Genomic DNA, 26,569 nt, shown 5'->3' on the forward strand with positions numbered 1-26,569 from the left:
AACCACGTCGTTTGTGGATGTAAAATGACTCCACGCTCAGCCATTGTTGTGAGTGCGCACGCAAAGGGTCTGCGACACATTTATACAGCCGTATTTCACACATGACTATGAAAGGCGGAAGAGGAAGTAGTTGCTTCCAATGTAGACAATCTGAATGTTATAGTTTCTTTCCACTGATAAACTACAAATATACCCTAAATTACTAAAATATTGATATTTTAATGTGAGAATCGATTCTAGAACATAAATGACTGGTATCGGAGGAATCGATATTTCAGGATTGATCCGCACATCACTAGAATATGAGCCAACAGGCCACGTGCTGACTGTGCTCTAAAACAACGTGCCATCATGATGATGGAAACATATGATTGCTATGATGAGGACGGGTTTCATAAAGCACTTATAAATATCATCCGTCCCCGTGTCTGAATTTAGCTTTAAAACTTTCAAAGAAAAGACTTTGTTTGTTCTCAGTAAGTGATTTAAACGGTATCCTCGCAAACCCATTAGTCTCTGTATCAGCGCTGCCAAACACACACACACACACACACACACACACACACACACACACACACACACACACACACAGACCGTCTCAAACAAACCATAAATAAATCCATTAAAAACAAATTTCAGTATCTTCTGAGTCAAGAGGACTCTGTTGCCATGGTGAATCATGTTTTAATGGAGACACCAATGCTGGTAGCCCACTTATGCTTCTGTTTTGTTTCTTTTCCTCCAAGTCTGATTTGCTTTTTTTTTTTTATAAAAGCAGCAGAAGCAGGAACAGCTTAAATCACAGAAGGGGGAATAATTATCTGATAAGTTACACACAATGAAGTCTTTTGTGTTATGTTTTTTTCATTTTAAAAGAGACAGAACATCAACAAAAGCATGAAGGCTGTGTATGAATTGTTTTCATGTCCCTGAGTGAGGTAAGTATTAGATGTGCTACAACCCAGCCAGAGGCAGTACGGTGGTGCAGTAATTAGCTCTGTTGCCTCACAGCAGGGTTTGAATCCCCCACCTGGCCTTCCTGTGTGGAGTCTGCATGTTCTCTCTGGGTTCTCTGTGTTTGGAGGCTTCCTCCCACAGTCCACAGATATGCAGTTAGTGGGGTTAGGTCACCCGGTGATTCTGCAGGTGTCACTGCAAATGTTACCCTGTGATAAGCTGGTGACCTGGCCAGGGTGTACTCTGGCTCCAGATCCTTCAAGTTTGCCAGTGAACATCTAAAACAGGAGTGTCAAACTTAAATGCTGTGGGTCACTGCTGGCTCTGTCATCTCATTGAAGGCCACTTTAGTGTTCAAGTACTAAAAAAACGAACTAACAAGAAAACACCCACAAATAACTCAGAAAATGTAGTGTTGGAAGTGTACTGTGGTCACATGAAACCAAAATCAAGATCTCTGCCATCAACCCGAGAAACGCTGACGTGACCCACAGAGCAGTGTCCCCACAGTCAGGCAGGGAGGAGGTAACATGATGCTCTGGGCTGTCGTTCTTTTTAAGGTGCAGGCCAACATCACACACTGAGAGGTCAGTGGACAGGAACATGCAGTGTGAAATCTGAGACGAGAACCTTGTTCTCTCAGCCAGAATACTGAACATGAGTCGTGGATCAGTCTCCAGACCTCAGTCATAGAAAACCTGTGGAGGAAGCTGAAGCTGGGAGGTGCACAGCAGAGAGTTTCTTTAAAGAGGAGAGAACCAAAGTTCCTGCAGAGAGGTGAACAATCCTGGTGACCAGTGTTGGTCAAGTTACTTGAAAAAAGTAATCAGTAAGTGTTAGATTTGTATTGTTTATTGTCATTTATGCTTAGAAATATCTACTCATATATGCTTAGAGTTGTATAATCAATGTCATGTTGGTAGAGGTTTGATCCTTAATAGTCTGCAAAGGCTTTGTGTGCATTCCAGAGTGTTCTGGCAGTCACACCAACATCCTGGGAGCATGGGAGAGGGCATACACATTATTGTTTTATGGTAGGATAAATGTAGCTATATCTGTTTTAGGCTAAGTGCCTTTTGTTTAAATGAACTGCTGGACTTCCAGACCAGCAGGTTTAGGGAAGTCTTTATGGGGTCACACACTGGACCCTCCCCACACACACACACACATTTACACAACGCACAGGCAAGGTACTCTTTGTGTGTATGTAGACGTCATATGTTAATGAACCTATGTATATTCATGTAACCTCAATAAAAGAGCAGTGTTACGGGGGAGTGGACGAGAGCGACTGGGGTCAAGCGAAGGAACGGCTCTTGTCGTGGTTCTCTCCCTCATGCATGAGTAACACAAAGAACTTTGCCTACTTGTGTCTTGTTTCTGCTGTGTAATAAATTGTCCTTAACGTTCCAGCGAATGGGTTTAAGCTACAAACCTATCAGTAACTAATTACTGATTACTTCCCCCCAAAAGTAAACCTGTTATTTTACTGATTACTTATTGTTGAAAGTAATTAGTTACTTAGTTACTTTTTAAAAACATAATTTACAACCTGAATAGGTAATAAAGTGATAGATCTTTCAGCCCAATTCTACTTTTTCTGCATGATCTATCATCCAAAATGTAATCAAATGGAAAAGTCTCTTTTTAAAACTTGTTTTATTAGTTTTAATCTTTTAACTTTATGAATCAAGCAAAAATTTAATTATATTCAACATTCTCTGACTGGAAGAAATTTGTTTAACATTTAAACCTATTTTCTGCACATTCCTGCACATGAAATAGGTTTTTCTGTTTACACTCAGTCTTTCACATGGATGCAAGTAAAACACAGCAGAAAATAAGAAAAATCAAAGGCTAGCGGTCCTGTTGCTCCATTTTCACCTGGATAGGAGGAGTGTGGTAGGCGGATGTTTGCCCTGGTGCAGGTGTGCCGCAGCGGTCAGCGGAAGAATCCGGGAGTTTCTCTGTGAATTTCACATTCCTGTGGCAGCGTACTCGGTGCTTGCACAGAAGTTTAGGGGTTTTATTCGCTGTAAAAAGAAGTTTTCTTCCCATGCTGTGAACAGCGGACGCTAATGTTTTTATCACTTTTAACAGAAAGTCAAAGTAAGGTCGGTACTTCCACACTTTAGACGCTGCACGCTCATACTCTGCACACAGCTGTTGTCATGAACGTCGCACTCGCTTACGTTTTTTTCTGCTCTGCTGTTCTCACTTAGTTTTAACTATGTATTAGTTGCCTTGGTGTATGATCGCCTGGCTTTACTGTCCATTCTTCCTCTATGATGCCTCACAATGTCTCTTCCTCCTCCTTCTGCATTTCCCACCCTCCACCATTAGCTGGATCCTCATCAGGTGATCTCAGCGGTCCCTGTAGACCATGGAAAAGGAGAGGGAGAAGAGCAGCTATTCAGGTAAAACTCAGGCTTTACTGGCGGCGAGCTTTGGCTGGTAAGCGATGTCGAGCGTGCGTTGTCTCCTGTGCTTTGAAAAGCTCCATGGAGGGGGACCAGTTTTCCACGACCCTGCTTGGATACGCTGGGCCCGGATCTTTGAGACCATGCTGCCTTAGGGTTTTTTTTCCAGACTCTTTTGCCACCTCGCTTTTTATTCCCTCAGTGAGTGGATTCTACGAGTATGACGGCTCAGACCCTGTATATCCATTAAAACATGAATTCACCATGGCAACAGACTCATCTTGACTCAGAAGCTACTGAAAACTTTTGTTCTTTACATTTTTTAAATGGATTTATTTTTGGTCTGTTTGAGACGGTCTCTGTGTGTGAGCATTGTTACAGACTTTAATGGGCTGCTGGAGTCCACTTGGGAGGCGCTGTCACTTGGTGTTCACTCGCTCTGTGGTAGAGTATCACTTCCTGTTCCTGCTCAAACACAGTGGTGTTTCTGAGTAGCTTATTTGCTTAGCAATTTAATTAACAACTTTTAAATACATTCTTCTTTCATAGTATAATCTTCACGTGCTTCATCCGAAGCACACTTTCTGTGTACTCACTACCTAATTTATAGCCAAAGTATTCACTCACTGTCTCTGTACTGTTTCGCTAGCTTAGCTTAGCTCGTAGCCGACTCGTTAGCACCATGGCTACTTCACCTGTCCCTCCTGCACTTTCTTGCTCATTGTGTCAGATGTTTAGTTACTCCTCTGCCTCCTTTAGCAGTAATGATATCTGTAACAAATGTAGCATATTTGCAGCGCTGGAGGCCAGGATTACTGAATTGGAGACTCGGCTTCGCACCCTTCATTCACCCGTAGCTAGCCAGGCCCCTGTAGCTGGTGCAGCCGAAAATAGCGTAGGCCCCGCTAGCTGTTCCCCGGCAGGTCCAAAGCAGCTGGGGAAACAGGGAGGCTGGGTGACGGTGAGGAGGAAGCATAGTCCTAAACAGAAGCCCCAGGTACACCACCAACCCGTTCATGTGTCTAACCGTTTTTCCCCACTCGGCGACACACCCGCCGGGGGTCAAACTCTGGTAATTGGCGATTCTGTTCTCAGACATGTGAAGCTAGAGACACCGGCAACCATAGTCAATTGTCTTCCAGGGGCCAGAGCAGGCGACATTGAAGGAAATTTAAAACTGCTGGCTAAGGGTAAACGTAAATTCAGTAAGATCATAATTCACGTCGGCAGTAATGACACCCCGGTTACGCCAATCGGAGGTCACTAAAATCAATATTGAATCGGTGTGCAACTTTGCCAAAACAATGTCGGACCAGTTTTCTCTGGTCCCCTCCCCAATCAGACCAGGAGTGACATGTTTAGCCACATGTTCTCCTTAAATTGCTGGCTGTCTGAGTGGTGTCCCAGAAACGATGTGGGCTTCATAGATAATTGGCAAACCTTCTGGAGGAAACCTGGTCTTGTTAGGAGAGACGGCATCCATCCCACTTTGGATGGAGCAGCTCTCATTTCTAGAAATATGGACAAATTTATTAAACCCCCCAAAATACGACTATCCAGAGTTGGGACCAGGAAGCAGAGTTGCAGTCTTACACGACTCTCTGCAGCTTCTCTCCTCCTGCTACCCCCCCAAAAACCCATCTCCATAGAGACTGTGTCAGCTTCCAAAAAGACAAAAAACAAACTAAAAACCAGCAACAAACAACTTAAACATAAACAATCACAAAGAAAGAACAATACAGTATCCACATCTGAACCAAAGAGTAAAACAGTGAAATGTGGATTATTAAATATTAGGTCTCTCTCCTCCAAGTCTCTGTTAGTACATGACTTAATAATTGATCAACAAATTGATTTACTCTGCCTTACAGAAACCTGGTTGCAGCAGGATGATTATGTTAGTTTAAATGAATCAACACCCCCGAGTCATTCTAACTACCAGAAATCTCGAAGCACAGGCCGAGGGGGCGGTGTGGCAGCAATTTTTCACACCAGCCTATTAATTAATGAAAGACCAAGACAGACTTTTAATTCATTTGAAAGCCTGATGCTTAACATTGTCCACCCCAGCTGTGAAACTCAGAAACCAGTCTTACTTGTTATCATCTATCGTCCACCTGGGCCTTACACAGAGTTTCTGTCTGATTTCTCAGACTTTATATCTAATTTAGTTCTGAGCTCAGATAAAATAATTATTGTCGGTGATTTTAACATCCATGTAGATGCTAAAAATGACAGCCTCAACATGGCATTTAATCTGTTATTAGACTCAATTGGTTTCTCTCAAAACGTAAAAGAACCCACCCACCACTTTAATCACACTCTAGATCTTGTTTTAACATATGGCATCGAACCTGAACATTTAACAGTGTTTCCTGAAAACCCTCTCCTGTCTGATCATTTCCTGATAACATTTACTTTTACAATAATTGATTACACAGCGGTGAAGAGTAGACTTTATCAAAATAGATGTCTTTCTGAAAGCACTGTAACTAAGTTTAAGAATATAATCCACCCACTGTTATCATCTCCAATGCCCTGTACCAACACAGAGCAGAGCAGCTATCTGAACGCTACCCCAACAGAGGTCGATTTTCTTGTTAATAATTTCACCTCCTCACTACGTACGACTCTGGATACTGTAGCTCCTGTGAAAACTAAGGCCTCAAATCAGAAGTACCTGACTCCGTGGTATAATTCTCAAACACGTACCCTAAAGCAGATGACTCGTAATCTGGAGAGGAAATGGCGTGTCACAAATCTAGAGGATCATCATTTAGCCTGGAGAAATAGTTTGCTGCTTTATAAGAAAGCCCTCCGCAAAGCCAGAACATCTTACTATTCATCACTGATTGAAGAAAATAAGAACAACCCCAGGTTTCTCTTCAGCACTGTAGCCAGGCTGACAAAAAGTCAGAGCTCTTTTGAGCCAACCATCCCTTTAACGTTAACTAGTAATGACTTCATGAACTTCTTCACAAATAAAATTTTTATCATTAGAGAAAAAATTACCAATAATCATCCCACAGATGTAATATTATCTACAGTTACTCTTAGTACCATTGATGTTAAGTTAGACTCTTTTTCTCCAATTGATCTTTCTGAGTTAACTTCAATAATTACTTCCTCCAAACCATCAACGTGTCTTTTAGACCCTATTCCTACAAAACTGCTCAAAGAAGTCCTGCCATTAATTAATTCTTCGATCTTAAATATGATCAACCTATCTCTAATAATCGGCTATGTACCACAGGCCTTCAAGCTGGCTGTAGTTAAACCTTTACTCAAAAAGCCATCTCTAGACCCAGCAGTCTTAGCTAATTATAGGCCAATCTCCAACCTTCCTTTCATATCAAAAATCCTTGAAAGAGTAGTTGTCAAACAGCTAACAGATCATCTGCAGAGGAATGGTTTATTTGAAGAGTTTCAGTCAGGTTTCAGAGCTCAGCACAGCACAGAAACAGCTTTAGTGAAGGTTACAAATGATCTTCTTATGGCCTCTGACAGTGGACTCATCTCTGTGCTTGTCCTGCTAGACCTCAGTGCAGCGTTCGATACTGTTGACCATAATATCCTATTAGAGCGATTAGAACATGCTGTAGGTATTACAGGTACTGTGCTGCAGTGGTTTGTATCATATCTATCTAATAGACTCCAGTTTGTGCATGTAAATGGAGAGTCCTCTTCACACACTGAGGTTAATTATGGAGTTCCACAGGGTTCAGTGCTAGGACCAATTCTGTTTACATTATACATGCTTCCCTTAGGCAGCATCATTAGAAGACATAGCATACATTTTCACTGCTATGCAGATGACACCCAGCTCTATCTGTCCATGAAGCCAGATAACACACACCAATTAGTTAAACTGCAGGAATGTCTTAAAGACATAAAGACCTGGATGGCCGCTAACTTTCTGCTTCTTAATTCAGATAAAACTGAGGTTATTGTACTCGGCCCTGAAAATCTTAGAAATATGGTATCTAACCAGATTCTTACTCTGGATGGCATTACCTTGGCCTCCAGTAACGCGGTGAGGAACCTTGGAGTCATTTTTGACCAGGACATGTCCTTCAACGCACATATTAAACAAATATGTAAGACTGCTTTCTTCCATTTGCGCAACATCTCTAAAATTAGAAATATCCTGTCTCAGAGTGACGCTGAAAAACTAGTTCATGCATTTATTACTTCCAGGCTGGACTACTGTAATTCATTATTATCAGGACGTCCAAAAAACTCCCTGAAAAGCCTTCAGCTAATCCAAAATGCTGCAGCAAGAGTCCTGACAGGGACTAGAAAGAGAGAGCATATTTCTCCTGTTTTGGCTTCCCTTCATTGGCTTCCTGTTAAATCCAGAATTGAATTCAAAATCCTGCTCCTCACATACAAGGTCTTAAATAATCAGGCCCCATCTTATCTTAATGACCTTGTAGTACCATATCACCCTATTAGAGCGCTCCGCTCTTGCTCTGCAGGCCTACTTGTTGTTCCTAGAGTATTTAAAAGTAGAATGGGAGGGAGAGCCTTCAGTTTTCAGGCCCCTCTTCTGTGGAACCAGCTTCCAGTTTGGATTCAGGAGACAGACACTATCTCTACTTTTAAGATTAGGCTTAAAACTTTCCTTTTTGCTAAAGCATATAGTTAGGGCTGGACCAGGTGACCGTGAATCCTCCCTTAGTTATGCTGCAATAGATGTAGGCTGCCGGGGGATTCCCATGATGCATTGAGTTTTTCCTTTCCAGTCACCTTTCTCACTCACTATGTATTAATAGACCTCTCTGCATTGAATCATATCTGTTATTAACCTCTGTCTCTCTTCCACAGCATGTCTTTATCCTGTCTTCCTTCTCTCACCCCAACCGGTCGCAGCAGATGGCCGCCCCTCCCTGAGCCTGGTTCTGCCGGAGGTTTCTTCCTTTTAAAAGGGAGTTTTTCCTTCCCACTGTCGCCAAAGTGCTTGCTCATAGGGGGTCATATGATTGTTGGGTTTTTCTCTGTATCTATGAAGCGCCTTGAGGCGACTTTTGTTGTGATTTGGCGCTATATAAATAAAATTGAATTGAATTGAATTGAATGGATTTGAGAGGATACAGCTTGAATCTCTTACTGAGAACAAACAAGAAGGCCATTTAAAAAGGGAAAGACCATCTCTGAATGGGGGATCCATGTGTGTGTGTGTGTGTGTGTGTGTGTGTGTGTGTGTGTGTGTGTGTGTGTGTGTGTGTGTGTGTGTGTGTGTGTGTGTGGGAGGGTGGGAGGGTGGGTGTATTGCGTTGCTTATATTGTTGAGATTTACATTGCTGTGCTTGAGAGTCACCATCTACCTGAACCAAATTCCTTGTATGTGTCTGCACATATACATGGCCAATAAACACGATTCTGATTCTGATTCTGGTCTTTGATCAGCGATCATAACAGTTCATGTTAATGATCATGAGCTGAGCTCAAGGGCTAAGTAATCGTGTAAACACATGTCTGTGACATCGTGTGTGTGTGTGTGTGTGCGTGTGTGCGTGCGTGCGTGTGTGTGTGTGTGTGTGCGTGTGTGCACTGCACAGTGTGACTGTGGGGATGAAGGAGCTCCCCTGTGGCTGTAACAGTCACTGCCCTACAGCTGTGTTGGACAGTATTTGTTCTACCTGCCAGCAGGTGAAAGTCGTATCATATGGACGTGACAATCACAGCGACACACAATGATGTAGAATATGAGCCAACAGGCCACGTGCTGACTGTGCTCTAAAACAACGTGCCATCATGATGATGGAAGCACTTGATTGCTACGATGAGGACGGGTTTCATAAAGCACTTATAAATATCATCCGTCCCCGTGTCTGAATTTAGCTTCAAAACTTTCAAAGAAAAGACTTTGTTTGTTCTCAGTAAGTGATTTAAACGGTATCCTCGCAAACCCATTAGTCTCTGTATCAGCGCTGACAAACACACACACACACACACACACACACACACACACACACACACACACACACACACACAGACCGTCTCAAACAAACCATAAATAAATCCATTAAAAACAAATTTCAGTATCTTCTGAGTCAAGAGGACTCTGTTGCCATGGTGAATCATGTTTTAATGGAGACACCAATGCTGGTAGCCCACTTATGCTTCTGTTTTGTTTCTTTTCCTCCAAGTCTGATTTGCTTTTTTTTTTTATAAAAGCAGCAGAAGCAGGAACAGCTTAAATCACAGAAGGGGGAATAATTATCTGATAAGTTACACACAATGAAGTCTTTTGTGTTATGTTTTTTTCATTTTAAAAGAGACAGAACATCAACAATAGCATGAAGGCTGTGTATGAATTGTTTTCATGTCCCTGAGTGAGGTAAGTATTAGATGTGCTACAACCCAGCCAGAGGCAGTACGGTGGTGCAGTAATTAGCTCTGTTGCCTCACAGCAGGGTTTGAATCCCCCACCTGGCCTTCCTGTGTGGAGTCTGCATGTTCTCTCTGGGTTCTCTGTGTTTGGAGGCTTCCTCCCACAGTCCACAGACATGCAGTTAGTGGGGTTAGGTCACCCGGTGATTCTGCAGGTGTCACTGCAAATGTTACCCTGTGATAAGCTGGTGACCTGGCCAGGGTGTACTCTGGCTCCAGCCTCCTGTAACCCTGAGCTGGATAAGCAGAAGAAAATGCATAGATCTCCCACAGAGTCAAACCAAGTACAGATACTCCTGATCTCAGCTCAGGTGTGGATGAAGCACACCTGTCCACAGAATCACACCGATCACTGCTCTGCTAACGTCTTACAATAACACACTTACAACAACACACTTACAATAACACACTTATTTATTTATGTGAAAAGGTTGCACTCTGGATTCTTTGCACATCATGTCCTACCTGGATTTTGCACTCACCCCACTCATAATCACTGATATTTCATATTTTCTAATTGTATTCTGTATCCATGGGCAGATGAATCGACATGTATATAACATATATACTAAAATAAATAAATAACATATATTCTATTTCTGCCACTGTGTTGTTTCTCGCACTGCAACCGATTCTTGATTCATGTCTGTGTGTCACTGTCTGTTCCTCCAACCTCTGGGCTGCAGCGTCTTCAGCACTAGCTGTTTCTCAGTAAGTGTCTTATTGTGATGTGGACTAGAACACACACACTGTGTGTAAGAGCTCCACAAAGCTACAGTGAAGTGTCTTAGTGCTGCTTTTCTCCTTATATTACTTTTATATTCCTTTTTTGCTCATAGAGCTCCTTATAAATGAATGTCCACTGTTCAAGTGAGGCACTCAGCAGTGTGACGTTCAGAAACCCAGCTGTGGGTCTGATTCAAACAGTGCTTATTATAGATGCAGCCAGTAATCAGCTACCCTCTGCTCCATCACCACATCTGTTGAAGCTCCAGCAGCAGCTGAAGCAGGAAAACCTCCACCTGCCTGTGCATAAATGAAGCAGTTCTAACTGCAGCGATGCTCCACTGACTCTGATTTGTAGTGGAGGATTTTCCTGTTTCCTGTTTATTCAGGAGGAAGAGAAGATGTGTTTGTCTTTGCTCTTCTTCTCAGGAGCCAACAAAAGCCCAGCTCCATTCCTGATATGCTGGCCTTCAGTGAAAACTGCAACACTAAATGTTTTTACAGTGTCAGCATCCTCTAGAGCAGGGCTGTCAAACATAAGGCTCGGGGGCCAGAATTGGCCTGTCAAGGACTGTGATTTTCCCGCTGGACAGCTTTGGATCATAACGGGCTGCATATGTGGAAAATCAGTTTGAGAGAAAAGATAAGGACAGAAAGCTGAGAGGGGCACGAACAGACCAACAACAAAGTCAACAACAAAGACGAAAGCACGATCAGATATCTCCTGCACCGAGACGCGGACCCAACAGCTGGATGCGAAGACAGAACATGTGAGAAGAGGGAGCTTAAACAAAAACGTCTTAAACTTTTATATTGTGTATATTTAACTTCAGCTGTGCTCTCAGACAGACTGTGGAGCGGCTCCCAGCAGAACTGGGCCACTAACGTCACCTTCATGTCCCGTGTCCATGGGAGCTCTTCAACACCACCTGGTAAAAAACTATATAGGACCAGTGACTGTAATAAAGAACCCACCACTGTGTGTGGACACAAACCAGTATCTTTGGCAGTGAGGACAGGACGAGTAAACTATCTAAATACTGCAGATTTAATGAGGCTGTGCTAAATGATGAGGTCACTAAACAGGAAGTACAGAAAGATTTAACAGAATGGGTTTTATCACATGATGATGCCACAGTCAATCTGTCTATCCTGTGGGAGGGGCCTAGAGTAGGCATGAGTATTACACCCATTTCCTCCAGACTGAGAAAACAAAGCTGATCCAGAGAAACGAGAGACAGGGCAACAGCAGCCACACAGTCACGTCATTAAAGGACACGTTGACGATATATCCACATCAAAGCACACACACACTGGGATAACAAACAGGAAAATGATGGAAGAGGTGGAAGGCGGAGCAAGTCTCCAGTTTCACTAATCACAGTCCATCAGGACTGGTCATAAAATGAAACGCTCACATCGTGACAAGACGTCAACATGACAAAACTATACCACAGCCATGTTTCTGCTTGCTGTCAGAAGACAAGGACGATCCCATGAAACAGGAAGGATTTAACTATTCTGTGACATCAACGACAGCAGAGGCTGAAACACGTCCTAGCCTTCAAAATCACAGATCCCCACGGGTACACTCCAATCACTGCACCTCCACAGTGCAGCTGGACGTGTGTACGAGTGTTCAAACACCCCACAGGGATCTGTGATTACTCTCACAGAATATGAATCGTGATACAGACATTTTTCTTTCTCTCTGGTGGAGGTTGGGTGACGTTCTTTACTGCCCTACAGCTGTGTTGGACAGAAACAACCACAGGTTTACCTTACTGAAGGTCACCATGCTCACCTGTGATCAGCGTGGGAGGAGTTTCAGGCCTTCAGACAGACGCTGCAGGTCCAGTGCTGCACCGACGTTTTTGGCTCCCGAGTCATGGGGACAGCAAAAGATTTGTCAAATGATCTGCAGGAGAAGAAAGCTGAACTTTATTAACCAGGAAAAAGATGTAGAACCACTAGATGTCAGTAAAGAGCTGCTCCTCGGCCCCATCACCGTGTGCTTGCATGCTGTAACTTCTACATCAGGTTCTAGTGCACAACAATGAACCTGCGTTCATGAACACTGAACTGAAGTGTAACACCTGGACCTGTCCAGCCGTTCTCAGTCTTTGTGTCTCCACGTCTCTGCTGGATGGACTCACCCACTGAAGCCAGGACTCAGCGTGGAGCTGGGTGTGGAAAATGTCCTGTATCATCATCATATGACACACTGGGCTCCACAGAGGCTGGCACCGGTGACACGGGTAAGCTCATGGTCACTGGGAGGCTGAGAGTGGAGTCAGTGTTGCTGTGGTTTGTCTATGTGTGGAGATGAAACACACCAGTGCTGTGTGTGCTGTTCCTCCTCACATCTGTTTGACCTCTGTCACCATGAGCTGACCTCTGCTCCTCCTGCCATCTCTCACTGAACTAACTTTGTTAAATGGAAATAAATCGTGTCCACAAAATGTTTCCTTACTAGGTGAAGGAGGTTTTATTTAAACCGATGCTTTGATTTTATTGTGGAAAAACCTCCTTGAAACACGTCCGAGTGGTACAGTCTGTGGATTTTCCCGCAAACGTTGCTCTCATGCTTCCACACAGCTGTCACACAGACACATTACCAACTTCATGTCCAAACAAAGCTCCCAGATTTATACTTTTCCACGTCCACGTCCATAAATGTGAGTCTTCAAATGAAAAGCGGCACTTCCTGTTTTCATGGAAGAAATGTAAAACCACATGGAAGCTTTAAAAGTTAATGTTTGCGATGCTGTTGACGTCTCATCTTCAGTCTGGCATGTTTTATACTCATGTACGTCTTGTTTGCGTTTCTGTTATGATGTCATCATTTCCCTTGTTGTCATTCATGAATATTAATCCTGTTTTCTGTATCTGATTTGATTGTTTATCAGAAGCTGAGTACAGCTCAGGTGATCATCCACCATGTTTCCTCCAGCCTATGATCAGACTGGTGCTCCACCTGGTGGTGAAGATGCTGCTCAGCTGTTGCCATGGAAACAAAAATGGCTACGTATCATTTTGTGAGATTCAGTCATTTTAACGTGTTTAAAGGGCGAGAGATGCTGAGATCAAAAATGTGTCGCTATGGTTTCAATAAACATTTAAATAAATTCAGCAGAAAATGAGATGATTATGGTGACTCTGCTCCAGTGTTTCTAACATGGAGCAAAGACTGTGGTCACGTGACACTGATATGGATCAGCAGAACAGACAGATGGAGGATAGAAAGAGTATAGATGGATAAAGGATGCAGGAAGGATGGAGGAAGGATGGAGGAAGGATGCACGAAGGATGCACGAAGGATGGAGGTATATTGTATGGAGTACCTTATTGGGAGAGATCAGCTCAAAGTGCTGCCATAGAGGGGAACCCCTTCTTCTGTCGGCAGGCTCCATGGTAACGAGCTCTACGTCACAAGTTAAACTCCAACACGAACACTGACATGCGCATTTTGTGGGGATCCAATCCTCTTTATATATGTTCGTACATCACGGAGACACTACAGCTACGCATTGCTGCATTTGAGCCTCCACACACGTGACTTACATGTGGTCAGGTGATAGCAGCCGCGGGTTAATTTTCCTTGTGCTTCTACACTGAGGTTTACGGCAGCGTATCTCTTTCACTGATTGATCCTCCGATCAAAGAAAAAAATAATTTATGTTTGTGGTAATGACTAAACATGTGATAATTATATTTATTATATTGCACCGTTTAAGATAAAGGCTGTGTGTGTGTTCTTGTTTGTGAGAGAGAGCGAGAGAGGTACCATTGTGCACAAGTGCAGAAACACATGGTCATACATGCAGCTTCAGTAAGTTTGCAGTATTTTTAATATAGATTTGGCTGCTCTAATGTAAAAGGTAAACAACATGAGAGTGAATATACAACATAACTTTATGGATGGAAGATGAGAGGCAACAGCTGTGATGATTTGGTGCTCTATAAATCAAATTCAATTGAATGAATGGTAAACAACTATCTACACCTCAGCCAGGGGTGGGCAAATCCAGGCCTCGAGGGCTGGTGTCCCTGCAGGTTTTAGATGTGTCCTTGATCCAACACAGCTGATTTAAATGGCTAAATTACCTCCTCAACATTTCTTGGAGTTCTCCAGAGGCCTGGGAATGAACTAATCATGTGATTCAGGTGTGTTGACCCAAGGTGAGATCTAAAACGTGCAGGACACCAGCCCTGAAGCCTAGAGTTGCCCACCCTTGCCTCAGGCTGAGGTTCAGTGTCTGATCCCGGGTCAGGCAGATCTCCCTGGTTGCAATGAGAGGAAGTGACAAACGAGCAAAGAGAGAGAGGGTGGGACATGAACACTAGAACAGAGACGTAAATGCAGAGGGTCATCAACACAGCCCAGGAGATCACTGGCTGCTCTCTGCCCAGCCTGGAGTTCACTGCAATCTCTCGGTACCTCAGCAGAGCTGGCAATATCATCAAGGACCACTCTCACCCCAGCAACCAACTGTTTGAACTATTACCGTCAGGCCGACGGTACAGGTCACATAAAACCAGGACAAACAGATTCAGGGATAGCTTCTTTCCCAGAGCTATCACCGTAGTAAATAAGCACAAAAACAACTGAACCTATTCCATACCGTCACTGTCATTATATTATGCTGCTATTCATACTGTCATTATATTAATGCTGCTATCCTGTATATATTGTACATACTATTGTTTGAGTACTTATGATTGTTTTTTTGTACTTTTTAGATTTTACATTTATATTTATTATTGAAACTTGCACCAAGGGAGTGGCACTCCAATTTCGTTGTACTCTGTACAATGACAATAAAGGCTATTCTATTCTATTCTAAATGGGACAAGAAGATGTTTGGAGATAACAAGAAGAATGGAAGTATGAGGTCTGAGGTCCGGTCCTTCTAATATAGACGCATTTCCTTCACCACAGAACGACTAGTATGTGTAACAGACTCTGTAATCCTCACTGTGATCAGTGCTGTCGGTCCAGATCAGAGGACATGTTGGATCTCTTATTGTTTAATGTCCATATTAAGCAGCCGCTGATTCACTCTCATCGCTTGAGGAATCTGTATTTTGCAAATCAAATTTTTGTGACATATGTGTGACATAATAAATAAATAAAACAAATATCATAATAGACCTGTATGTGAAGTTAGGCTAGTTTTTTCTTTTTGATTAGCACCTCTTAATGAACAAACTAATCCTCATTCCTAGCTTGCACATGAAAAACCTAAGGCTGCTAATAAACTTTTTTTTAATTTTAAAATCATAAAAGCATAGAAAGTTGAAATCCCCTAAAATATTGAAACTTTGGTTGTCAAAGACCAAGTTTGATCAAACGTACCTTGATTTTTAAGCTAAGTCAGTTCTGAATGTCTAATTTATATGTGGTTTGCTTATTCGGGCTACTTGGCTAAAACATATTTCCAAATTATCAACTAGCTAACCAATATTAGCATCATTGTGAAATAACTTTTTACATTCAGACAGAAAATGCTGAAATTTAGATTTTTGGTGTACTTTTCCTATTCAACAGAAACCTTAAGACATAGATATAAGAAACTTAAAATAAATCTAATCACTTTTCATACCTTTAAAGCTGCTCCACATGCTGCTGTTGTCCGGCGCACTCGTCCATAGCTGCATTCAAGACCTATGGTGAAATGCACCTCCCCTCTCTGGCCTTTAGGCTATCCCTGCTCTGTCCCTCTCGACTCTCTCACACACAAAAACTCCAGACCTGCATTCACCTCTTCCCTCTGAACCACCTGCCCCACAGCCATACCAAACCATTTATTTTGATCTTTTTATCTTTAAGTTCTTCATTGTTGTTCATACACTGAGGGCCATCGGAGCATTGCAAATTTAAATTCTTGTGCATGCTCTGTGCATATGGTCATTACGGTGGCCCCTAGAGACAAAACACATACAAAATCCAAAACACTTCTTTGGAATTATAGGATTATTATATTTTGTTTTTCGAAACCTCTGAGTTTTAATTACTTTTGTCTCTAGTTTTTAGTTCTTTGTTGCCTTCATGTTTGTTTCATTTTTGTGTCCAGCCTGTGAAAATAAAAGCAATGTTGTTCAAAGTACATGTTGGATTTATTTAATTGAATAGTGGACATTGGTTAGTACCCCAATAGTACTTGGTCCCTTAAGTACTATATGTTGTCTTCATATTACATAATCTTCAACAGTCTAGTTAACTTAAAACGTAATAGATTTATAACAACTTTCACTCCACTCTCTTATCTTCATTGGGGTTGTGGGGGAGCTGGGGCCTATCCCAGATGTGATAGGGTAAGTGGAAGGGTACACCCTGGACAGTCTATCACAGGGCTAACACATACAGAGAAAAAAACATTAAAATTAGTTTACAATGACAGATTAACCTAGGCGTAATAACTGCAAACCAGATGGAACCCACTGCCCAATTTTGGATTTGAACTCCTTCTCCTACTTCTTGCTGTGAGTTAACAGTGCTAACCATGGTTAGCACTGTCCAGCTCGAGCTGCCAGTATATGTGTCATAAAAGTATTAAAACTATGATTGCAAGGTTTGATGCAACATTTTTTGTCCTTGAGAGGTTAAACCACAATAAATAGCAACAGCATACATGTGATGCGTGCATAGTTGTCTGCCTCTTATAACTCCAGTGTTTTTCCTGTTGTTTGAAATCTTGTGTGATCTTGTGGATTTTCCGGGCAACTAACCACTCTTGCTAGATTGTATCATGTCATCTGAACAAGAATAAATTAAGTTGTTAAATTTCATGCAAATCCTGCATGATTTAATTACGTTCATCAGAGAAACGTAAAATTATTTGTACAAATTAAAAGTTAGACTTTTGTAACAACCACCCAATTTCCTTTTTTTGTTTGTGGAGTGTCACTGTAAAGTGCTTTGACAGGATATCACCAGCAGGTGGAAGCCCAGGAGATTCAGTCAGACCGACAACACACAAGGCCTTGACTGTGACCTCTGACCTTTAATAAGGGAAGCTTCTTTAAATCTATCTGAGTCATGCACAGTGATCTTTATGTCATTAAAATGTCTCAAATGGGTGAAATCACAGAATAAATGTTAGAAACTTTCCACTGATAAACAAACTGCTGTTGGGCGTGGCCTTCTCTCTCTCTCTATCTCTCTCTCTTGTCAAGTCTCGGAGTACTCGAAACATTTAAATGACTTCCTTTGAGAGCAACAGCAGATTTCCCCATCATTGATTTTCTGAGTCTGTTATTTCCCTGTTCTGCTGAATGACTGAAACAAATAGTTTAAAACTCTGTCTCTGGCTCATCATGTTTCCTTGTCGTTGAAGGAAAACATCACGAGGTGAAGGAATGATGAGAGGTTTTCATACAGCTCTCTTATCATAAAGGATGCTCCAGTGTTTACTCTGCTAATAGAGGTCATAAAGGAAACACCGCTGCATGTTTCCCTGTTATTTAAAGAATCAAAACAGCTCTGATCACAACTACTGTTTTTCGGGTTTTCCATTGAGTCATAGTTCCTGGTACCAGGTACTTTTTAGTATCTGCTCGGCTGGGGTTTCAAACAATCTGAGAAGGTATTAAAATGTCACCTTATCAGACTGCATGCCACCGATTGGCTGATCAGTGGCATCACTTGATAAGTCATGAGAACATCTCATTCATAAGTATCCAATCCGCCATTTTAAAACGTCAGTGTTGTGCCGAAAAAGTCATTGTCTACCAAATACAGATTTTCAGTATATGCCAAAAAAGGATTTCCCATATTTAAACAAATGTACATGACCTATAATACGTGAAACACATTACAGATGGATATAAGTAATGATATCATGTCATTTTGAGCCACAAACCACGTTCCTGTCAGAAGGCAGAAGCTGCAATCAGTTTTTGTCAAACTGATGTATCCTTTATTTATCGAGTTAAAAAGTCTAATTTAAATTAAAAATGTATTTTTTGAAGTAATCTGGCCAAGAGGATATCAGGAATTACAAAAATATAACACTAGCTTTATAAAGGTATATAGGCAATTTTTAAATTTGCAAAAACTGTTCACTAACATGTATTTACAAATATAAGTAAAGACATTACACATAAAAAACTACAGACAATCACTTTTGGCACAACTGTCAACAAGAGAAACAGCTACATAAAATAACAGTGTAGTCCCCGAATTCGACGAATAGCCACAGACAGAGTGAAAATGAGTGTTGTTTGGGCCACATGTGGCACAAATGTCACAGCACTGCTGACAATTTACATATAAGAGGGGAAGATGTGGCTGAATTGATACAGTCTGATTTATCCAACTTGTGAAAGCAAGTGTGAGCCAAAAATTACACACAGGCAGCTTGCTGAGGAAACTCCCTCTGATCCAGCTGAATCATCTCTGCTCTGGAGTTTTTCTTTAAAGCATATTTCAGTCTTTCATGAGATGTGTTATCCTGATGACATGATGTTGTGATTTGGCGCTGTATAAATACAATTGAATTGAACTGTAAAACACTAAGAGCAAAGCTATAGAGAAAAAGAAAAAAAGACCCAACAAAAAAACAGGTTCGAGCTGACAACGCACTACTGAATAGACTCATCTGATCACATTTTTAACATCCAGAGTTTGTGCTCAGGCACTTACACGTTCTTTAGGCATCATTTAAATTTAAATGATAAACTTGTTTTAAAGGAAAAAAAATGATTCAGCAGATATTTTTGAGAGAGCTTGGATGGTAGCTGTTCTCCATAAAAACCACTTTTGCTTTTGAACTGTGCAGCAGTGGCGCTTATGTACAATCCAGGCCCTGAGGTGACGGTTGATGATTGCCTGGTTCCTTTCAGAGGTCGCTGTCCCTTCAAGGTGTACATTTTAAGCAATCCAGGGAAATGTGGATGTAATGTTGGACCCAAGAAACATAAGCTGGAGCGAATATGATGACAGCAGAATTTTTATTTAATACTGTGGTTTTTACTGGGACACAGACACACCCGCTCTCTCTCTGCTGTCACGTCCGCTTCCCTCCTCCGACTGTCACTGCCAACATATAAAGAGACACAATCACTGTCAGATCCCAGCACACCTGTTCACCCCGCCCCTGTGCCACCCCAGGAGCTCACTGCGTCACCCCTCCTCTGCAGCTGGCCAGAGACCACACCCACGCCACAGTGGAATAAAGGTCTGGGTAGCATGTGACGCCAGGAGCAGCTATGCCTGAAATATGCAGGTATACACGGGGAACCCCAGTAGTGGAGGAGCCGACGAAAACCAGGGCGTGTGTGTTGTGCTGGACAAAACAACCAGTCTCCAAGTGCATAATACCACATGTGACAACCAGAGATGGGCAGTAACGCGTTAACGCGTTACTGTAATCTGATTACTTTTTTCAAGTAACGAGTAAAGTAAGGGATTACTATTGCAAAAATGGTAATTAGATTACCGTTACTTTCCCGTAGGAACGCTCAGTTACTGCGTTACTAAAACCGTGATTTTTTTGCGAAAATGTCTCATGACAATGACGTAAGCGAGTGCCACGTTCGTGCAGCGTGAGGGTTTAATGGGAAACTCACAGAGAAACTCGCGGATTCTTCCACTGACCGCTCCGGCACACCTGCACCAGAGCACACCTCTGCCTACCCTACTCCTGCTTTACAGGTGAAAATAGAGCAACAGGACCGCTGAGTCTTTGACTTTATTTATGTTCTGCCGTGTTTTACTTGCATCTATTTGAAAGACTGAGTGTAAACAAAAAAAAAATATTTTATGTGCTGGAATGTGCAGAAAATAGGTTTAAATGTTAAACTAATTTCTTCAAGTCAGAGAATGTTGCATATAATTAAATTTTTGCTTGATGCATAAAGTTAAAAGATTAAAACTAATAAAACAAGTTTTAAAAAGAGACTTTTCCATTTGATTACATTTTGTATGATGGATTATGCAGAAAAAGTAGAGGAAGAGAGGCACTCTCATCAACATGTGCTTTCACTGACACACACACACTTGTGTTGGATTTTCCCACGGAGAATAGAAATGTCATCCCGATGAGCACGCCACACAAAGACGCCGCGGTCAGCACCACAGAGGACAGGAAGCCCCTTATAATCCAGGACTACAAGAAGAACAAAGGAGCTGTTGACTGCCTTGATAAGGTAATGTAAAGTTTCATCGATCCTGCATGTATTTCATTTTCATTTATGTGAATCATAGCATTTTGTGTACGACAGATTCAATATGTTCCCAATCTCTTATTTATTGTTCCTTTTATTGCAGTTTACTGGCACATACACCTGCAAGCTAATGACAGCTCGTTGGCCTGTGGCACTGTTCCACAAGATCCTTGATGTGTCTGCTTTCAACGCATATGTGGTGTGGACAGCCATCAACCCAACCTGGAATCAGGGGAAGCGTTTCAGGAAGAGACTTTTCCTAGCAGAGCTGGGGAAAGCTTTGGTGACTCCTCTTATTCAACGGCGCCAGCACATTCCCCGCACACCAGCCTCTGCCAGTCTGGTTAAGAGTGTGCAAGCCCCAGCCCCAGCCACTGGCCTGGCTGCTCTCCCCCAACACAGACACGAGCAGAAAAGGAAGCGCTGTGAGCTCTGTGCCCCGAGAGACAACAAAACAAGCCTGAGATGCTGCAAATGTGATGCCTATGTTTGCAAGGCCCTCACCTGACTGTCACATGCCACACATGTGCATGATACACACACACACACACACACACACACACACACACACACACACACACACACACACACACAAGGCTTCATGTTGAGTTTGGTCTTTGGTTTTTTATTTACTTTCATTCATTCGTTTTGTAATATGTTTTCAGTGCCCATTTGTATTTTTACTGCAGTTAATTCATATTAATATTATAATATTAAACACTACTTTGAGACATTGTTCACAGATGAAGAATGTTGAATAAAAGATTTGTTGGTTGTTGTGCTGATTTAAGAGCAGTTAAAACTGGCTGGTCAATTTTGAAGAATGGGAACACTAAAGTAAGGGGCGGGAGGTGAACACGACAGGAGCGTTTAAAGGGACAGTTCACCTGTGTGCACTCTTTAATCTTCTCACCATTCAAAGACACACATATTTGTAACTGTGACCTGTTTAGTTTATAGAGCTGGGATAAGCTTTATTCCCTGTGTCCCTGAGACCCCCGTGATAGTAATATATGAGTCTTTGTGTTACTTTACTGCTAATGTACATATTGCAGCTGATATTTACTGACCTAGAGCAGTAGGAGCAGGCCTACACATTACATCTTAAGCCTTAGCACCGCAAATCATATAAATAAAGGGACATAAATGTGAACTGCTGACAGTTAAATCTCTTCTATAAAAATATCAAAGATTATAGATGTGACCTGGCACATGGTTTACAGGTTAAGCAAAGTGAAGTGTTTTCTTTATGCAATGTAATATCTATAAAGTGTTAAACAGTCCTGATAAATCTGTGCAGCTCTGTACTCGTCTGGACTCTATTTATCCCCATTGCAAGACCAAAGAGGTGACTTTACCTTTAGTAATGTGAAAGACGTGACTAAGACTAAGTTCCAGTCATAGTCAGGTGTGTGTGTTTGTTTTAGTGTTAATTAAGGCTTGTGTGTTTTTTCTGCCAACATTGCCAATGTTCACGCCTCCTGTCAGTCAACATTATTGCCTCATAGAACACAAGGTAAGAGCAGAATAAATGTCATAAACATTGTCCATTTGAAGCTGGAGATTTTTCCTTCTTTTAATTCATATTAACTTGTTAACAATAACAAGAAATTCCCTGGATTTACCCACTGTGAGATAAAGTCACTTGTTGGATTGTGAGTTTAACTTTGCGCACTTTAAGACTAAAGGAATGAGGAAATAAAAGGAGATGGTAGTGGAACTTTTTTAAATATGCATTTGAAATTCTAATCAGTCAGGAACTAGATTCTCAAGATTCCAGTGTAATTAGATCTTCCTGAACACGAGCAACAGCATACCAGAAGAACAAAGGCTTGTATAATCACTTCTCTAGAAAATAACCATGGCTAGTATGATCATCTCTCATATAGACTATTGTTTCACGTCCTGGTAACTTGCTTGTCCAACAACACTTAAAACTATTGAAAACATTTATAAAAGAAGTTTAAAACTACTTGACAAAGAACCGACTTCCCACCACCACTGTCATGTGTTAAAAAAACACAAATTACTGAACTTCAATAACTTAGTGAAATTTAAAAGAGTGTGTTTAATATATAAAGTCTCACGCTCCCTTTCTCCACCACCACTAAAGCAGTTCATTAGGCATAAAGAAAGCTCAGACAGGACCACTCGAGCTACAACCCGAGGAGAGTTGTTTATACCCCACAGACGGACAGCATTTGGGCAGAACGTCCTTTCTGTCCAGGGTGGCCATCTGTGAAAGAGTCTTCCTCAATCCATTAGAGAATGCTCGACATTCAACTTCTTAAAGGCACAGGTTAAAAACTGGTTATGGACAAATCAAGTGTGTGATCATGTATAAGTTGTACAGTTTTAATGTTTTATTTGGGAAAAGAATGGTGTGTATGTGTGAGTTTGGTGATGGAGTTTTTATTATAAGATAAGATAGAACTTTATTAATCCCTCGGGTGGGTTCCTCTGGGAAATTCGGTTTCCAAAAAAGCACAGCACCGACAGAAGTTACAGTTACAGAATGTTATATATATATATATATACACACACACACACACACACACACACACACACACACACACACACACATATAAATACAGAGACAAATATAAATAAAATATACGAAGGGGATAAATAGATTATGAATGAATTATGAATTTTTTATGAATTATTATGTTTATTTTTTATGTTTTATGGACAACAGATGGAAATTAGCCCTTGGCTATAATCTGGTATGTTTACATTCATGTAATTTTTTTTTACATGTAATTAACATGCACTTTCCTAAATAAAAAAAAAGTAGACAATAAAAACACACAATCCACAAAAAGAGGTTGTTGCAGGAGTTTTTGATAAAGATGTGCTTTTCCTCTCAGTGGGCTGAGAGAACAACAGTGCACATTAGCTTCAACTCTGTTTTGAGACTTGAAAACAGAAATTTATATATTTAACTCTCCAAAAGTTTTTTCTGTTAATCTGGACGTAGCGTTTTGTAGGAGAAACGTTTTGTCTCTCGTCCAAGTGACTTCTTCAGTCTGTATTTAACTGTTTAATAGGAGAGGACTCTCGGGTTGGACTTCCATTGTCATCTTTCCAGTTTCCTTGGGAGTCCTGGAAACTGGCTTTTGTTCATAATTTGAATTCGCAAATTTTCTGTAGATCACAAAACCAGCAACAGTAGCAACAAGAAGCCCAGCAGAAGCTGACAGACCAACCATCAGTTCAACAGATCCATCCTCTGTGAGTCCTCGTGGCTGACCTGCAGGTGAGAAACATGCGTGAGGTGCTGTCAGACATTATCAATTAATAAATGGAAGAAGCAGTGAAAGATCATAGTAAACTTTGGAATTTGTTTGTGTTAGTTTCTAATTTGTTTGTAAATTGTAACATCACTGATCAATAAATTTACATTAAAAACACTTGACACGATACTTAAAACAAAGAAATGAAACCAATTTAAAATCATATAAACAGGCTTCTGATCTTCTTACAATGGTTTTAAGGTATGATGGCTTTTGCTTTATTAAAAAAGAAAAAAAAGGTGCATTGTGTAGATTTCATCTAACTTAGGCTAAAGATGCCAAAACTTACTTATAGATTTAACTTTCAGCTGCACTACATGCTGGGCTTCAGAAACTGCTCTCTTACGGCGTCCAGCGTGAGTGCCTACCACATAACACTCATATGTTCCAGTGTCATTAGTGGTGGTGTTGAAGAGAATGAGGGACACATTTCCATCTTTAATTTGTGGATCACTCAGCTTCACTCGGCCACGAAAGGATGGATGCTGGATGTTTTCATAGAGGCGATTTTCTCGGTAGAAGAAAACATGCAGATTTGTTCCCACATCTCTCCTGATCCATGATAACTTTTCGATTTTACCGATACTGGAATCACAACACTTCAGTAGTGCATTCTCTCCAGCTTCTACAACTTGTTTTTGGTCTAAGTCAAACAGAAAAGAAAGAAAGAAAATATTTATATAAAGCACGTCACTGTCAAATGAGCCTTTGACGCTTTGACAGTTTAACGTTCTCTTTCCAGAAGAAATATATCTCTGAGCCATAAATGTACAATGTCACGGCGGTGCTGCTCAACCTTTTTTTTAATCTTATATATCCATTCCACCAAGAACCAGTAGTATAATAATTAACTCCATTTATACTATTATACTCCATGTTAGTGTTGTTCTTAATTCAAATGTCAACATTTTTTATCTACAAATGAAATGCAATGACTGACTGTTCATAATCCTTTAAAATTAAATTATCATCATATCAGTTGTCAAGTCTACCTTGGAGTGACTCAAAATACCTGCTTAGCCTGAAGTAAGCAACACAAGTTTCTTGTTAACAGAAGGGGAAAAACCCGAACAGGAAATTCGTTTTTTTTTCTTTCAATCCAGTAGATAAAGGTCGAAAGTAGTAGAGGTAAAAAAGAAAGACAATAATAGGCAGACACTGCTAGTGCTTAATAAAATATAAAACAATATAAAGTTTAAATATACTGTTTCATATCATCAAGCAAAAATGCATTACAGAAGGAGAGAGGGAAGAAGCACAAATCATGCACGTATTTGACATTTGGTTTTACTGGTCTTAATAACTACTGGGTTATAATCAGTGTTGGGGAGTAACGGAATACATGTACCGCTGTTACGTTTTGGGGCATGTATTCTGTATTCTGTAACGGAATACATTTTAAAAGTAACCTTCCCAACACTGGTTATAATGACCTTTTTGAAGACATCAGTGACAAAGTTATTTTAGAACGGTTACTTGAGTTATGAGAGCAACTGTCAGTATACTACAGAAAGCACAGCTTGACCTGAAAAAAAATATTTCAATTAATTATTTTCTATATAATTTTCTAAACTTGTTTGCGTATACTTGTGCTGTTCAGCTTACCATCGAGAGCAGAAGCAAATCCCCAAAAATATGTAGTAAGGAAAAAGCAGAGGAAAGGTGTTAAATCCATGGCTGTCACTGGCTGTGTGGCACACTTTGGGGATGTGGGAAATGAAGACACAAACCTTGGACTCTTTGTGATGAACAGTGCATTTATTTACAGTGGTGTAAATAATTCACACAAAAAACTGCCGTGCACTCCCTTGACTCCCGTGTCGTGCCGTCTCCAAAAAGTCCATGTTTTTCTTTGCTCCCCTGTCTCCTCTCTCTGGCCTTTCACACTCCTCCTGGGGGAGACAGCCATAAAGTAGTGATGGCCCGCTTGAAGCTGACGCTCCGGTGCGTGTGTCGAAGCTTGATTTGTTTGGCCAGAGTCACGTGATCAGTGACGTCCGATGCTTCATTTAGAACCTGACTGCCTCGGTATCTGATTCAATGGTTTATAAGGAAGCGAATCATTCGCGGGATTTGTGGAGTGTTTTGATGGTGACAGATAGCGAACCACTGATATTTCTACTGAGAGATTTGGAGCCAGCGAGGAATAGAGTAGGTTCTGTTGTGTGGGAATATTTTGAGTTGATTTTGGTCAATCGGGTGGGTTTTCCAGCTTTGTGTTCTTGTTGTTTGCTTTTGTTTTGTGCGTGTTTATTTTATCTGACAACGGGACAAACTTAAAATGTCAAAAATCTGCTTTTCATAATATAAATATTGTGGCGAGCTCAGACAAGGAGGAGACGGAGGTATCGTTTGGTCGTGCTTCCCGTGAGCTAGCCAGGGAGCACAGCCGTTTTGCAGAAAAACACACTGCCGCTACCTAACTGCTCAGCGCGGCAACAACACCAACACACAGGGCGCCCTCTGACCCCGGAAGGACACACCGTCGCAGCGAGAGGGCGTCACCCGTCACCATGGCAACATACACAAAACATAACTGTACAAACAGAACCCCGAACAGCCCTGAGCCGCTACAATATCATTAAATAACTTTAGAAAGACTTC

General features: G+C 41.3%; 2 long non-coding RNA genes across 2 annotated transcripts in view; both read right to left on the reverse strand.

Moving 5' to 3' along the window:
* The window catches only part of LOC146673519 (uncharacterized), a 29,369-nt gene extending 13,160 nt beyond the window's left edge, over positions 1–16,209 (reverse strand). The window contains exons 1-2 of the long non-coding RNA XR_014910524.1: positions 16,106–16,209; positions 12,304–12,417 (exon numbers count right to left, since the gene is read on the reverse strand). This is a non-coding gene — a long non-coding RNA (uncharacterized LOC146673519). The remainder of the gene's footprint in view (positions 1–12,303; positions 12,418–16,105) is intronic.
* Positions 16,210–23,301: 7,092 nt separating this feature from the next.
* Positions 23,302–25,914, reverse strand: LOC146673520 (uncharacterized). Its single transcript, XR_014910468.1, has 3 exons — positions 25,571–25,914; positions 24,255–24,608; positions 23,302–23,922 (listed from the first exon to the last, which is right to left on the reverse strand). It is a non-coding gene; the product is annotated as an uncharacterized LOC146673520 (long non-coding RNA).
* Positions 25,915–26,569: the final 655 nt, after the last annotated feature.

Source organism: Rhamphochromis longiceps, linkage group LG3, assembly GCF_057381845.1.
Source record: "Rhamphochromis longiceps isolate RC_006_pf linkage group LG3, R_longiceps_female_GT1.1, whole genome shotgun sequence".
Classification (NCBI taxonomy): Eukaryota; Metazoa; Chordata; class Actinopteri; order Cichliformes; family Cichlidae; genus Rhamphochromis; species Rhamphochromis longiceps.